The sequence below is a fragment of the Triticum dicoccoides genome, chromosome 3B (genome assembly GCF_002162155.2).
Source record: "Triticum dicoccoides isolate Atlit2015 ecotype Zavitan chromosome 3B, WEW_v2.0, whole genome shotgun sequence".
NCBI classification, from domain to species: domain Eukaryota; kingdom Viridiplantae; phylum Streptophyta; class Magnoliopsida; order Poales; family Poaceae; genus Triticum; species Triticum dicoccoides.
The window spans coordinates 636,809,455-636,825,374 of record NC_041385.1 but is presented as its reverse complement, the minus strand read 5'-3'; positions in this window follow the sequence as shown (position 1 = coordinate 636,825,374).

Sequence of the window (15,920 nt, the reverse complement as noted above, 5' to 3'; positions counted from 1 at the left end):
GTCTCCGGAGTGCCGCCCAGGGCCTCGAGGGCTCCCGCCCACGCCCAGTGGCAGCACTTAGCTCCGCGCTGGTGAGAAGAGGTCGAAGACTAGATTAGGTGCCGAAAGCGGCTTTTCATTTACTTTCTGCAGTTGATTAGTTCTTCTTTGTTTGAAGCTTTAGTTGGAGTTGCTTTCAGTGTTGTGCGGTGCCCAGCCCGTGTTTTCCGTCTTTTCCCTTCGCTTGAACCTGTTTTCCTTTCGCAACCCTCGCGAGGGAGGCTGCGCGGTCACCCTCGCGAGCGTCGCTTGGTTTAATTTTGTGGGGTTCCTCGACCTAAGTTCGCTGCGGGAGCACTCCTCCCCGTCAATGCCCCACGGGCATCACGACGCGGACACTGGGCTCGAGTTGGTCACCCCAGCGGCCGGGAACTCAAACCTAACCCTCCGGCAAGTTTCTTTTGCAGGACCCGAGACCCATGGCATGGCCTCTGGTCGGAGCCTCCCGAGGCTAACGCCGCTACAAGCCCTCCTACTGAGCTAAGTTGTTCCTATGCACGAGCACGCGGCACCATAGCACAACACGGAAATAAGAGGAACAACATGATAATTAAAAGTGATAGTCTAGCACACCCCCGCGGGGCTTCATACATCTCTCTCTGTGCAGATAAAACAAAATAGGCGCGGCTCGACCGGCTACAACCCGAAGAAGAAGATCCGCATCACCCTCTGGAGCTCAAGCGGTCTCCTCTTCACGCTTCACTTGGGCGGGGTGGTGAGACGATCCACCTCCCCCCTCGAAGCAAGCACGACGGCATGGTGGTTGGTAACGGCCGCCGCTAGAGGAGCTGCCATCGGAGGAGGAGTCGCTGAAGCTTGGAGAGCTGCGGGCGCCGCAGGGCGCGTGCCCAACCTTCGGGGCAGCACCCAACACGACGGCCGTCTCCCCCGAACACCCTCAAGAAGAGGGTGGCGTCGCCGTCAAACTTGAAGTGGAGAGTGCATCGCTTGCCGAGGCCACGCGCGCGGGCAAATGTCTGCCAGCCATGAGTCAGCGCCATGTTCCCCGCAGCGGAAACTTCCACCGCCACCCAAGAGGCCCTGCTGCAGCAACCATCCGCCTGGAGCCATAGCCTGCTCGTGGCACCAACCGGTAGCTCACCGGCAAAGAAGCGAGGGAGCTGAAGCCAAGTATCAGCCGGATCTTTCGACCAGACGACGAACTCCGGCAGCACCTCCGCAGAAGGGAATTGAGGGCGGGGAGGCCGCGCAGCCATGGCGTGTCTCCCCCCGCCGATCAAGTGGCCTCCGCCAAGGCCCCGGGTAGTCTTCGCGGGAGTCGTGGGATGCTTGCGAGGGTGGCCCCGGCCGCGCTTGGCTGGAGGAGAGTCAGGCCCCTCCCGGCGGGCCTTCCCCTTCTCCGCGGCCGAAAACCTCTTCGTGGGTGCCATGAGACGGGACAAACCGAGGGGGAGAGGTGAAGAAGAAGAGGCGGAGCAAGGGAAGATGGACTGGAAGAGCTCGCGCCGTTCCGTACTTATAGCCGGAGGAGGCCAACCGTCGGCCTCCATGATCACAGGTAATCATGACCCGTTTTGCGTGCAGGGACTTGTCTTGTCGGACGGTTGCCTAGGTGTCGTGGGGAAGCGGAGACGCCCACGTCCAATCAACCGCCACGCGGCGCCCAAGGCCATAGGTTGTTGGGGCCCGCGGTGCTTCGCACTTGCCCCTTCGCTTCTCTGCTAAGCCAAGTTCGGGCGCGCCTTGGGCCCGGGGGCTACTGTCGGCGTTCTGGGAACGGGGGTCCCCAGACTTGCCTGCCTGCGGCCTACGGCGTGGCTCAAGCAACGACCCAGTGCGGCCCACCTTCATCAGCTCAAGCTCAAGACCCTCGCGAGGGGCCAAGCCTCGCGGGACGGGCGACATGAATCTTCCTCAGGAGCAACCTCGTCAGGCAGGCTCGCGAGGAGGTGGAGAGATCAAGGCAGGGGTACCTTGCGAGGTGCCCATGACGCAAGCCATGATGATCGAGGCCAGGCGGGCGCCGGCCTGCGCAGTGTCCTTGTTTCCCCTTTGGTGCAAAGGGAGCAAGCACAGGCCAAGGCATCAGGCAAAAGTTACCGTTTCGGTGCAACAAGACCAAGACCAGCAGAGCGGCAGGATGGAGGTCACCGTGGAGCCCAAGACGGCGCCATCGTCAGGGTCTTTGGCAGTCGAAGACAAACTTTATTCAGGATAAGTGTACTAGATGTTCCCCTTCAAAATGGCCAATTGTTGGCGCCCTTACCGCTCAATATTTGGGGAAAAGGACCAGGGCCTCCCTCTCTATATATAGGACAAGGCACCATAACATAGGGGCAATCTGGAATCGACCCCTCCAAAGGGACAACACCACCACAAGAACATCCCTTGCGAGGCTGTTCTTCTCTTGTATTGTTCATCATCAGCCCCTGAGGCAATCCACCATACCACAAACTAGAGTAGGGTATTACACCACAACGGTGGCCCGAACTAGTATAAACCTTGCGTCCCTTGTGTTGTTCATCGTGTAGCCTAGATTTCTTGTGAGGCTTCAAGACGTGAGTTGGTAGGGGGGAGATCTTTGCGAGCACCCCAGAGTTCGAACCTCAAGGGTCTGCCGGAACCCGAAATCCGACAGTAGAGGACATCTAACTTGTTTTTGCAGGGCATGTTGTGATGTGATATGGTCAAGACATGATGTGATATAAAGATTGTTGTATGAGATGATCATGTTTTGTAAAAGTTATCGGCAACTGGCAGGAGCCATATGGTTGTCGCTTTATAGTGTGAAATACAAGCGCTATGTAATTTCTTTACTTTATCACTAAGCGGTAGTGATAGTCGTAGAAGCAATGGTTGGCGAGACGACCACGACACTATGATGGAGATCAAGGTGTCAAGGCGGTGACGATGGAGATCATGACATTGATTCGGTGATGGAGATCATGAGCACAAGATGATCATGGCCATATCATGTCACATATTTTTGATTGCATGTGATGTTTATCTTTTATGCATCTTATTTTGCTTAGTACATCGGTAGCATTATAAGATGATCCCTCACTAAATTTCAAGGTATAAGTGTTCTCCCCGAGTATGCACCATTGCTAAAGTTCTTCGTGCTGAGACACCACATGATTATCGGGTGTGATAAGCTCTACGTTCAAATACAACGGGTGCAAGCCAGATTTGCACACGCGGAATACTCAGGTTAAACTTAACGAGCCTAGCATATACAGATATGTCCTCGAACACTGGAGACCGAAAGGCCGAACGTGAATCACATAGTAGATATGATCAACATGGTGATGTTCACCATTGAAGACTACTCCATCTCACGGGATGATGGGACATGGTTTAGTTGATCTGGATCACGTATCATTTAGATGACTAGAGGGATGTCTATCTAAGTGGGAGTTCTTAAGTAATATGATTAATTGAACTTAATTTATCATGAACTTAGTCCTGATAGTTTTGTGCATATCTATGTTGTAGATCAATGGCCCATGCTACCGTTCCTTTGAATTTTAATGTGTTCCTGGAGAAAGCTAAGTTGAAAGATGATGGCAACAACTACACGGACCGGGTCTGTAACTTGAGGATTATCCTCATTACTGCACAAAAAGAATTATGTCCTTGATGCAACGCTTGGTGCAAGGCTTGCTACAGGAGCAGAAGCTGACGTTGTGAACGCCTGGCAAGCTTGATCTGATGACTACTGATTAGTTCAGTGTGCCATGCTTTATGGCTTAGAATCAGGACTTCAAAGATATTTTGAACGTCATGGACCGTATGAGATGTTCCAAGAGTTGAAGTTGATATTTCAAGCAAATGCCCGAGTTGAGAGATATGATGTCTCCAACAAGTTCTATAGCTACAAGCTGGAGGAGAATAGTTCTGTTAGTGAGCACATACTCAGAATGTCTGGGTACCATAATCACTTGACTCAGCTGGGAGTTAATATTCGAGATGATTGTGTCATTGACAGAGTTCTTCAATCACTGCCACCAAGCTACAAAGGCTTCGTGATGAACTACAATATGCAAGGGATGGAAAAGACTATTCCCAAGCTCTTCGCGATGCTAAAAGCCGCGGAGGTAGAAATCAAGAAGGATCATCAAGTGTTAATGGTTAACAAGACCACTAGTTTCAAGAAAAAGGGCAAGGGTAAAAAGAAAGGGAACTTCAAAAATACTGACAAGCAAGTTGTCACTCCCGGGAAGAAACCTAAGAATGGACCCAAGCCTGAAACTGAGTGCTTCTACTACAAAGGGACTGGTCACTGGAAGCAGAACTGCCCCAAGTATTTGGCGGATAAGAAGGATGGCAAAGTGAACAAAGGTATATTTGATATACATGTTATTGATGTGTACCTTACCAATTCTCGTATTAGTGCCTGGGTATTTGATACCGGTTCGGTTGCTCATATTTGTAACTCGAAGCAGGGACTACAGATTAAACAAAGATTGGCTAAGGACGAGGTGACGATGCGCGTCGGAAATGGTTCCAAGGTTGATGTGATCGCCATCGGCATGCTACCTCTACATCTACCTTCGGGATTAGTTTTAGACCTGAATAATTGTTATTTGGTGCCAGCGTTGAGATCTTGTTTAGTGCAAGATGATTATTCATTTAAATCAGATAATAATGGTTGTTCTATTTATATGAGTAATATCTTTTATGGTGATGCACCCTTGTAGAGTGGTCTACTTCTGTTGAATCTTGATCGTGATGATACACATATTCATAATATTGATGCCAAAAGATGCAAAGTTCATAATGATAGTGCAACTTATTTGTGGCACTGCCGTTTGGGTCATATCAACGTAAAGCGCATGAAGAAACTCCATAAATATGGACTTTTGTAATCACTTGATTATGAATCATTTGATACTTGCGAACCGTGCCTTACTGTCAGGACCCCGACTCAATGCCACACCGATCTAGCATGTAACACATCATATCACTTTGCGGCCTCACGCACGGTATTACCATGGGTGTCGCCTTACCTTTGCCCGGGACCGTTTGCGCCTTTTGGCACACGTATATGATAGTGTCGCTAGCATCCATATGATAAGGAGCCCGGGCTGACATGGCTAGTCGTAAACCCAAAGTGGCACAAACTTATAGGGACAGGCATCCATGACCCAGCATCGAACGTGTCGGTCATCAGCGAGTGAATCCAGGCTGTAGCACTGGGCTAGCAGGACTCCGGTGAACCGGGCTGTAGCGGGCTAACAGGACTCCGGAATTCATCGCGTGACATTTCCCCGAAGGGACAGACACAGGATCGAAGAAGGACACATGCCAGCCAGCCTAAGTGTTCCGGAACAGTAGCAAGCTACCATGGCTCAGTGGAAGCACTAGGAGACATTTCCCAGTAAGAGAGGCTACTAAGGATAAACAACTAGATAGTCAGATCCCACACATACCAAGCATTTCAATAACATACACACAATATGCTCGATATGTGCAAATACAACATGGCATCACAACATGACTCTACAACTCAAGTATTTTATTCAATAGGCTCCGAGGAGAGAGATATTACAAACATGGGTCTCATGACCCAACATTCAGAGCATACAAGTCAAAGCACAAGCGGAAGCTTAACATGTCTGGGTACAGACATCTATAAATGAAAAAGGCTGAAAGCCTGACTGTCTATCAGATCCTGCCGAGGGCTCAAGATCGTAGCTGAGGTAACAAGCTAAACGTCGAAGTCCACGCGGTACTACTAGCGAGACTGAAGTCTCTCTGCAAAAACATAAATTAAGCAACGTGAGTACAAATGTACCCAGCAAGACTTACATCAAATCTAACTACACATGCATCATTATCAACAAGGGGATGGTGGGGTTTAACTGCAGAAAGCCAGCTTTGACTCGGTGGCTATCCTGAACTACGACTGCAAGTAACTCTTTTGAGGTGGCGCACACGAGTCCACATATTCACCATATCAATACACCACTATGGATCCGCTCCCGTCTCCCTACGAGAACGCCATCCATAGCACTCACGCTTATCTTGCGTATTTTAGAGTATCCACTTCAAGTTATCTATGAACTGTACAGGCAACCCAGAAGTCCTTTACCGCGGACATGACTATTCGAATAGATCATATTAACCCTGCAGAGGTGTACTTCTTCACACACGCTCTCACCACTTACCGCCGTTTACACGACATGTACTCGGCAACCTTCAAGCGGAAGCCCGGCGAGGGTGTCGGCCACGACCTGACTAACCACACAAGTCTCTCGTCCAGGTTTATCGCCTATTCGGGTTCCATCCGCAAGGAGATCCGGCCGGGGTGTCGCTCACGGCCCCAAACGATGTGTGCAGGGTTCCCAAGTCCACCATCCGGGTGCCACTTGGTACACCGGGCCACTGTGCCTAGTCTGTGCAAGCCCACCTGTACCGGGTGCCACTTGGTAGACTACTAACACTACCTACAAACACCAGAAACTAGTTGCAACTCCTGGACAGAGATCAAGTTGATTAATAAGTCGAGAGAGCTTGGAGTGCCCGGAGCCCAATGTGTGGTAGTAACTGATCATGGATCACAAACACAGAACTCAGTTCCTGAGGACGGCCGCAATGAGACAACCCACCATGTACTCCTACATGGCCTCTCACCGCTACCTTTACCAAATCGTGTTCACACCCTTAGCTCCCAACAATAGGACATGTTCGCACACCTCCAGTTCATCCCCGATGAATCAGACCTGACTCAACTCTAAGCAGTAGCAGGCATGACAAACAAACATGGATGAGTAGGCACATCAGGGCTCAAACAACTCCTACTCATGCTAGTGGGTTTCATCTATTTACTGTGGCAATGACAGGTCATGCAAAGGATAAAGGGGTTCAGCTACCGCAGCAAATAACAAATATCTCGTTGTTGGCCTAATGCAGTAAAAGAGAGCAGGAGCGAGAGAGTGGGATTGTATCGGAATGAACAAGGGGGTTTTGCTTGCCTGGCACTTCTGAAGATAATATAGCTCTTCATCGGTGTCATCGATCTCATCATCGGAACCACGTCTACGGAGAGGGAACAATTACCGGCAACAGAGAGGAAACACAATCAATGCAATGCACATTATGATGCATGTTCATGACATGGCAACATGCTGGTGTTTTGAGCTAATGCAGCTAGCAACAAAGTTAAATGAAGTTGGTTTGAATCCAAGATTCAAATTCAAACTACATATGTGAAGGTTTAAATGTCATTTAATTGAATTGTCCTAAACAGCAGCTATAAGTTGTTCTAACATGCATGAGAATGGTACAGATGGATAGATTGGATTTTTCTGCTCATTTTTCATATATAAATTATTATATTTGGAGTTACGGTTGATTTTCTATGAATTTTAGAAGTTTATACTAGTTTCTGGAATTTCCTGATTTATTTTAAATCCAGAAAGCCATTACCGCGTCAGCATGACAGCAACATTGCGTCAGCAGGTCAACCAGGTTGACCCGGGTCAAACCTGACCGGTGGGCCCCGCATGTCAGTGACTCAGGAACTAATCCCGGTCAAAACAAGCGTTGAGTGAGGTTTGACTACGGCTAGGGCCCACAGTCAGTGTATGTTAGGGGGTAACTAGATGTGATTAGTGCCTAATTAAGCGGCCATGTCATCATCACCAGCGTCTTAACGCCGGCGACCAAATCCGCGGCAGTGCGCACCGGAGTGGCTCGGGGTTCACCTACAGGAGGCCATTTGGGCTGCGGGCGGTCCCGTTGGAAAGCTGGCAGTGCGGCGCATCTAGGGGAGGTGACGGTTGGTGCTGGAGTCACCGGAAGAGTGGCCGGCGACGAGGTTTGGCGGCGGCAGCGCAGTTCGGTCGACAAGGACGACGGCTGCAGGGCCTAAACGAGCTCGGGAAGAGGGGGAATAGACGCAGAAACTCACAGCGGAGACGACGGGATGGTCAGTGTGCTCGGGGCGTCCTTGACGGCGCGATTCGACGACGACCTCCGGCGGCCAGATGCGGCGGTGACGAGCTCGATGGCAATGGTTCGGGGCGCCTGCGGTCGTGTGCTTCAGCGTAGAGGTCGAGGGGGACGCGGGGAACCTCTTTGCCATGGGGGTTAAGCGAGGCGACGGTGGTGGCCGCGCAGGCGGGGAGCAGCGGCGACGGCCGTGCCCGGGTGTGCTGCGGGGAGAGGAACAGAGGGGGGGGGGAGAGAGTGCAGCGAGTGAGGGGGAGGCGAGAGGGGCTTCGAGGCGTCTCCAGGCGCGGGATTGGTTGACGGAGAGCGCGACACGGCGAAGCAGGAGGTGGCCGAAGCCCCACGCGCGCGCGCCACACCTCTCCTCTGCCTACTGGCTGAAGGAAGAAGACGGGCATGCCCCTGTGGGCTGGCCAACAGTGTTGGGCCGTCCAGGTGGGCTTCGGTGAGCGCCAGGTAAGTTTCCAGGTAAGTGCTTTCCTTTTTATTTATTTTTGTTTTCTATTTTTGCAATTTGTTTTGATTTAGTTTATAAACCAAATCATTTTTATAAATCCTGAAAATATTTGTGGGCAGTAACTGAATTGTTTCAGAGGCCCTCAGTAAGTTTCAGAATATTTGGAGCTACCAAATATTTATAGGAATTAATAGCTCCAATTCAAATACAGTATGAGTTAATTCAAAAATCCATTAATGACCCAGAAATGTGTGCACCATTTTTGGCAGAGGTTCTGGACCAAAACAAAAATGATGAACATTTATGAAGGGCATTTCAGGTTCATTGAAAATATTTTTAGGTTGAACCTATTTGAATTCCATTTGGTGCTAGGGTTTTGTACATCCCCATTTCAAGTTTAAATGAAGTTTAAACATGATGCAGCAACCAAGATAGTCCAAGTGCATAGCAAGGCTAGGGACGTGACAACTCTCCCCCACTAAACAAGAATCTCGACCCAAGATTCAAGACGTGAGGTAAGAAGACAGAGGGGACACAAAGCTAACACGATCTTCACGATCCAACTGTCCTTCTCAAAGATGTTGATTCATTGCTTCATATTGATCTTGACGTCTTTGTTTTCGAGAACTTCATCCAACACGAGGACAGGGACACTCTACAAGGATGGATCATCCTAATGATCACAAAATCAACTCACAGGATGAGACATAGAAACATCTCTTGAGCTGAGAGGCAAAACACACATCAGGAAGGGCGGAAGAACAATTTGATGAGGGTTTCAAAGTAGCGAGGGAAATAGTTGCCATGATCCCATAACGGGGCACCTTAGGAAAGGTGACTAGTAGAAATATCCCCTTAAGTGGCAAAAAGAATTACCTTTGATTCAGAGATCATTGAAACTCTTTATACCAGCCTGGGGCAAATTACGAACGATCATTTGACAGAGTTCAGGAGAACGACACACTCGGCTAGAATGGATGATGTGGATTACCTTGTTGAAAACAACACAAGGGATGATTTTAGTAACTGGGAAGAAGCTCAACAGTAGAGAGTGAGTCCACTGTTTGAGAAGTTATAACATAACCGAGGAAGCTGAGAGCAAACCTAGTTAGTGCCCATGATAACACCTAGCGCTTGTGCGTGCTCTCAAGAACTTGAGCATTTCCATATTCATCAAGGTTTTACCAATATCCGTGTCAAGGATCCTGGCAACACAACTTACTACCATGACGAATAGCGATGGACGATGCAGACGCAAAGGAAGACAACACCTTCTCAGATTTCACCTTAGCGAGGCCAAGGGGACGAAATCTGGATGATCGACCGAGGAACATTTAGCGCTCCGCTTCTACTGCTCTCCTTGATGTTCTAGTGTATCCCATTCATATGGTTTGATATCTAGAACATCAAGTAAAGGTCGGACTTCGGGAACGCAAAAAACCATAAGGAAACAACTACTGGATTAAATCCTACGAAATCCTTATGGGGAGGTGGCCAACTTCTTCAATCAAGATACTACAATAATAGGTCTTCTGGCTGGGTGTGCTGGCCATGACATCCACTTTACCAGTTATCGAGGGATCAATATTATAGTTCTTGGGAAATGTTCCAACCATCATATCCGCCTGAGATTCAGATCTGGTTGGTGTCAGGATATTCTAGACTCATCGAGTCTAGGAAGAAAATGAGAGTTTGCAACACAATTCGACGAGATGACGTTGCGAGATTCTCGGGAAATGAGCTACGATAGCAAGCTCCAAAACATGAGCTGGTTCTGCTACACACATGTGAACACGCTGTCCCCGACAGACATGATCACATGGTAGTCTTACAATAAAACACTACCGAGTTCTGGTTGGGAACCATCAACGAGGATATCGGAGTCCTTACATAAGTCCGGATTAGCTCTTATGAAGGAACTTCTTGTCCTTGAACAAATCAGCCAGTGGCTTGGTGTGCTAGGAAACCCATATAGAATGGAGGCAGCCAACCTACAAACCATAGAGTACTTCACACATGTGCATGACCAACTTGGGACGATTCCATAAAAGCAAAAACAATCTTTCTCGGATCCACGGCGGCAACTTACATCAGGTGCACATGAATTCGAGAAAGTCACTCCTTTCATCCAAGCTTATGCTTCATGAACGGAACATGAAGATAATGCTTATAAAGCTTCCAACACTAGCTTAGATGTTCAACATGAATCATGGACAAGATAAGGATGTTGTCGATGGGCTCAACAATAAGTCATCGGGATGACCATATAAATGGAATTCCATAATTATGTGAACAAGGTGATAGCATTGGTCAGACCCGAAAGATATAATGGTGTATGCTCGAGGAACAACCACGAGTAAGACAACATTACGAATATCGTTGGTTCTGATTTGATTTGACGATAGCCCATACTCAAATCAAAGGTTTGGGTAAGATAATAGATCCAACAATTGATCACGAGGATCAACCAATAAAGATATCATCTTTCTTCAACTAACACACCAACACCAGGATATCCCTTTGAAACGAACTAAGTTAGGTAAGCTTTTATCTTCCAACTCTCCAAGTTGTCGTTTAGCTTAACCAACTAGCTCAGGGGTATCCAACACAGATTCTTGGAGAAAGTGTGGTTTACAGGAATAAACCAACTTGATCACGAACTCAACATAGCGGTCAGGTGACAACCTGGTAATACTTCTGAGAAGATATACGGAAAATCACGAACCACCGATATGTCACTAAGCTCGAGAACAATCTTGCTTTACAGGGCAAGACGATATGATCAAAAGAACGAGGGATTGGCACAATCCTAACTCATTGATCGAAGGGTGCACCGATTAAGGACTAGGTAGCACGATCGGTATTAGAATGATGATTCAAGAACCAACACGCTAAGAATGAAATTATTGTCCTTTAATTACCAAGCAACAAGGTTGCTAGGAGTATTGATTTCACACATCACGATTCACTTGTCGACATTCCGGTTGTGACAACACGGGAACCGAGAAATGAATAATGATGGAGAGAGTATCACTGTATCAAGAGTTCATAGGATGGTGTGCAATTCCCATGATATTCTTGATATAAAGATGGTAATACTGCAAGGTGGAGCAGAGCAAAAGCTGGATTAGTATTTATTCTGCGGAGCACAACTACTTTGACCCAATCCTGGATGTGGATGAGGTACTGGAGTTTGTCTCTCCTAGTCATTCCGGAATAGAATGGCTTGACGGACCACAGGAGTAATAGACATCGATGAGCGAATTCACGCATAATCTTGACTATCAATTGATAGACGAAGGTCAGAGGACAACTAAAGAGGGCAACTCAAAGGAACATATATCTTTCTGAGTTGTGGATGCATAGATTAGTATGTCGAGCAAAGCTCAACATTTCTTCCGGATAACCCATGCAGAAAGGTAGAACTGGCAGATTCACAATATAGAATGGAGAACTCATCAAGAGCACTCTTGTTGTGATCTTTTGGCTCAGAAAGACTGCTGCCATATTGGTTCATGGTATTGGAAGAACGATATACCACGTACCTCGAGGACTATCGCAAAGGTTACTAATATCCTAAAGGTACAAGCAACACTAACAACATGAAGTAAGTAGGGAAATCTCGGGTTCAGAAACCCAGGAGTAGAATACCTATTACTAAGTGGCATCACGGGATGCTTTCGAGAATAAAGACCAGAATCATCACACTGGGACCACATAACATGGCTAGACTACTAGATGATCCCCTAAGACACCTAGGGTCATAATAAAAACTCCAACATATATGTCAAGGCAATAAAGTACCTCAACTCAACAATTTGTGTGATTAACCTGGCATAGAAGAACATCGAAACCAAAGGGAAAGGATTTTGCAAGTGCATCAGATTGTTTAGAAACCTGGGATGACTCGGACATCATAACGGCTGTAAATGCTCAAAAAGATTGGAGACATGCTACAAAAATAGTGGCATAGCCACTCAGAAGCACAATATCAAGGTTTCGAGATCAACAGCTAACATACCGAAGTAGTAGGAACTTAACCGAGGCTTGAGTCCAACAATATATAAGTCTACAGATTAGTAACACGTGATCTTGATAGAGAGAAAAGAAAGCCTAGTTCCTTAACCCCGTAGGAAAAAATAAGATGACTCAGATCAGAAGGGCATAAGGTAAAGGAGTAAAAAGAGCCTTACGTTCCATCTCACAATCAATTCCCCTACATATAACTAAAGAAATTCTAGACTCAACTTTGACCAGTTTGGCTTGGTAATCCTACAGGCAGTCAAGCTCTGATACCAAAGCTGTCAGGACCCCGACTCAATGCCACACCGATCTAGCATGTAACACATCATATCACTTTGCGGCCTCACGCACGGTATTCCCACGGGTGTCGCCTTACCTTTGCCAGGGACCGTTTGCGCCTTTTGGCACACGTATATGATAGTGTCGCTAGCATCCATATGATAAGGAGCCCAGGCTGACATGGCTAGTCGTAAACCCAAAGTAGCACAAACTTACAGGGACATGCATCCATGACCCAGCATCGAACGTGTCGGTCATCAGCGAGTGAATCCAGGCTGTAGCACTGGGCTAGCAGGACTCCGGTGAACCGGGCTGTAGCGGGCTAACAGGACTCCGGAATTCATCGCGTGACATTTCCCCGAAGGGACAGACACAGGATCGAAGAAGGACACATGACGGCCAGCCTAAGTGTTCAGGAGCAGTAGCAAGCTACCATGGTTCAGTGGAGGCACTAGGAGACATTTCCCAGTAAGAGAGGCTACTAAGGATAAACAACTAGATAGTCAGATCCCACACATACCAAGCATTTCAATAACATACACACAATATGCTCGATATGTGCAAATACAACATGGCATCACAACATGACTCTACAACTCAAGTATTTTATTCAATAGGCTCCGAGGAGCGAGATATTACAAACATGGGTCTCATGACCCAACATTCAGAGCATACAAGTCAAAGCACAAGCGGAAGCTTAACATGTCTGGGTACAGACATCTATAAATGAAAAAGGCTGAAAGCCTGACTGTCTATCAGATCCTACCGAGGGCTCAAGATCGTAGCTAAGGTAACAAGCTAAATGTCGAAGTCCACACGGTACTACTAGCGAGACTGAAGTCTCTCTGCAAAAACATAAATTAAGCAACGTGAGTACAAATGTACCCAGCAAGACTTACATCAGATCTAACTACATATGCATCATTATCAACAAGGGGATGGTGGGGTTTAACTGCAGCAAGCCAGCTTTGACTTGGTGGCTATCCTGAACTACGACTGCAAGTAACTCTTTTGAGGTGGCGCACACGAGTCCACATATTCACCATATCAATACACCACTATGGATCCGCTCCCGTCTCCCTACGAGAACGCCATCCATAGCACTCACGCTTATCTTGCGTATTTTAGAGTATCCACTTCAAGTTATCTATGAACTGTACAGGCAACCCAGAAGTCCTTTACCGCGGACACGGCTATTCGAATAGATCATATTAACCCTGCAGGGGTGTACTTCTTCACACACGCTCTCACCACTTACCGCCGTTTACACGACATGTACTCGACAACCTTCAAGCGGAAGCCCAGCGAGGGTGTCGGCCACGACCTGACTAACCACACAAGTCTCTCGTCCAGGTTTATCGCCTATTCGGGTTCCATCCGCAAGGAGATCCGGCCGGGGTGTCGCTCACGGCCCCAAACGATGTGTGCAGGGTTCCCAAGTCCACCATCCGGGTGCCACTTGGTACACCGGGCCACTGTGCCTAGTCTGTCCCAAGCCCACCTGTACCGGGTGCCACTTGGTAGACTACTAACACTACCTACAAACACCAGAAACTAGTTGCAACTCCTGGACAAAGATCAAGTTGATTAATAAGTCGAGAGAGCTTGGAGTGCCCGGAGCCCAATGTGTGGTAGTAACTGATCATGGATCACAAACACAGAACTCAGTTCCTGAGGACGGCCGCAATGAGACAACCCACCATGTACTCCTACATGGCCTCTCACCGCTACCTTTACCAAATCGTGTTCACACCCTTAGCTCCCAACAATAGGACATGTTCACACACCTCCAATTCATCCCCGATGAATCAGACCTGACTCAACTCTAAGCAGTAGTAGGCATGACAAACAAACATGGATGAGTAGGCACATCAGGGCTCAAACAACTCCTACTGATGCTAGTGGGTTTCATCTATTTACTGTGGCAATGACAGGTCATGCAAAGGATAAAGGGGTTCAGCTACCGCAGCAAATAACAAATATCTCGTTGTTGTCCTAATGCAGTAAAACAGAGCAGGAGCGAGAGAGTGGGATTGTATCGGAATGAACAAGGGGGTTTTGCTTGCCTGGCACTTCTAAAGATAATATAGCTCTTCATCGGTGTCATCAATCTCATCGTCGGAACCACGTTTACGGAGAGGGAACAATTACCGGCAACAGAGAGGAAACACAATCAATGCAATGCACATTATGATGCATGTTCATGACATGGCAACATGCTGGTGTTTTGAGCTAATGCAGCTAGCAACAAAGTTAAATGAAGTTGGTTTGAATCCAAGATTCAAATTCAAACTCCATATGTGAAGGTTTAAATGTCATTTAACTGAATTGTCCTAAACAGCAGCTATAAGTTGTTCTAACATGCATGAGAATGGTACAGATGGATAGATTGGATTTTTCTGATCATTTTTCATATATAAATTATTATATTTGGAGTTACGGTTGATTTTCTATGAATTTTAGAAGTTTATACTAGTTTCTGGAATTTCCTGATTTATTTTAAATCCAGAAAGCCATTACTGCGTCAGCATGACAGCAGCATTGCGTCAGCAGGTCAACCAGGTTGACCCGGGTCAAACCTGACCGGTGGGTCCCGCATGTCAGTGACTCAGGAACTAATCCCGGTCAAAACAAGCGTTGAGTGAGGTTTTACTACGGCTAGGGCCCACAATCAGTGTATGTTAGGGGCTAACTAGATGTGATTAGTGCCTAATTAAGCGGCCACGTCATCATCACCGGCGTCTTAACGCCGGCGACCAAATCCGCGGCAGTGCGCACCGGAGTGGCTCGGGGTTCACCTACAGGAGGCCGTTTGGGCTGCGGGCGGTCCCGTTGGAAAGCTGGCAGTGCGGCGCATCTAGGGGAGGTGACGGTTGGTGCTGGAGTCACCGGAAGAGTGGCCGGCGACGAGGTTTGGCGGTGGCAGCGCAGTTCGGTCGACAAGGACAACGGCTGCAGGGCCTAAACGAGCTCGGGAAGAGGGGGAATAGACGCAGAAACTCACAGCGGAGACGACGGGATGGTCAGCGTGCTCGGGGCGTCCTTGACGGCGCGATTCGACGACGACCTCCGGCGGCCAGATGCGGCGGTGACGAGCTCGATGGCAACGGTTCGGGGCGCCTGCGGTCGTGTGCTTCAGCGTAGAGGTCGAGGGGGACGCGGGGAACCTCTTTGCCATGGGGGTTAAGCGAGGCGACGGCGGTGG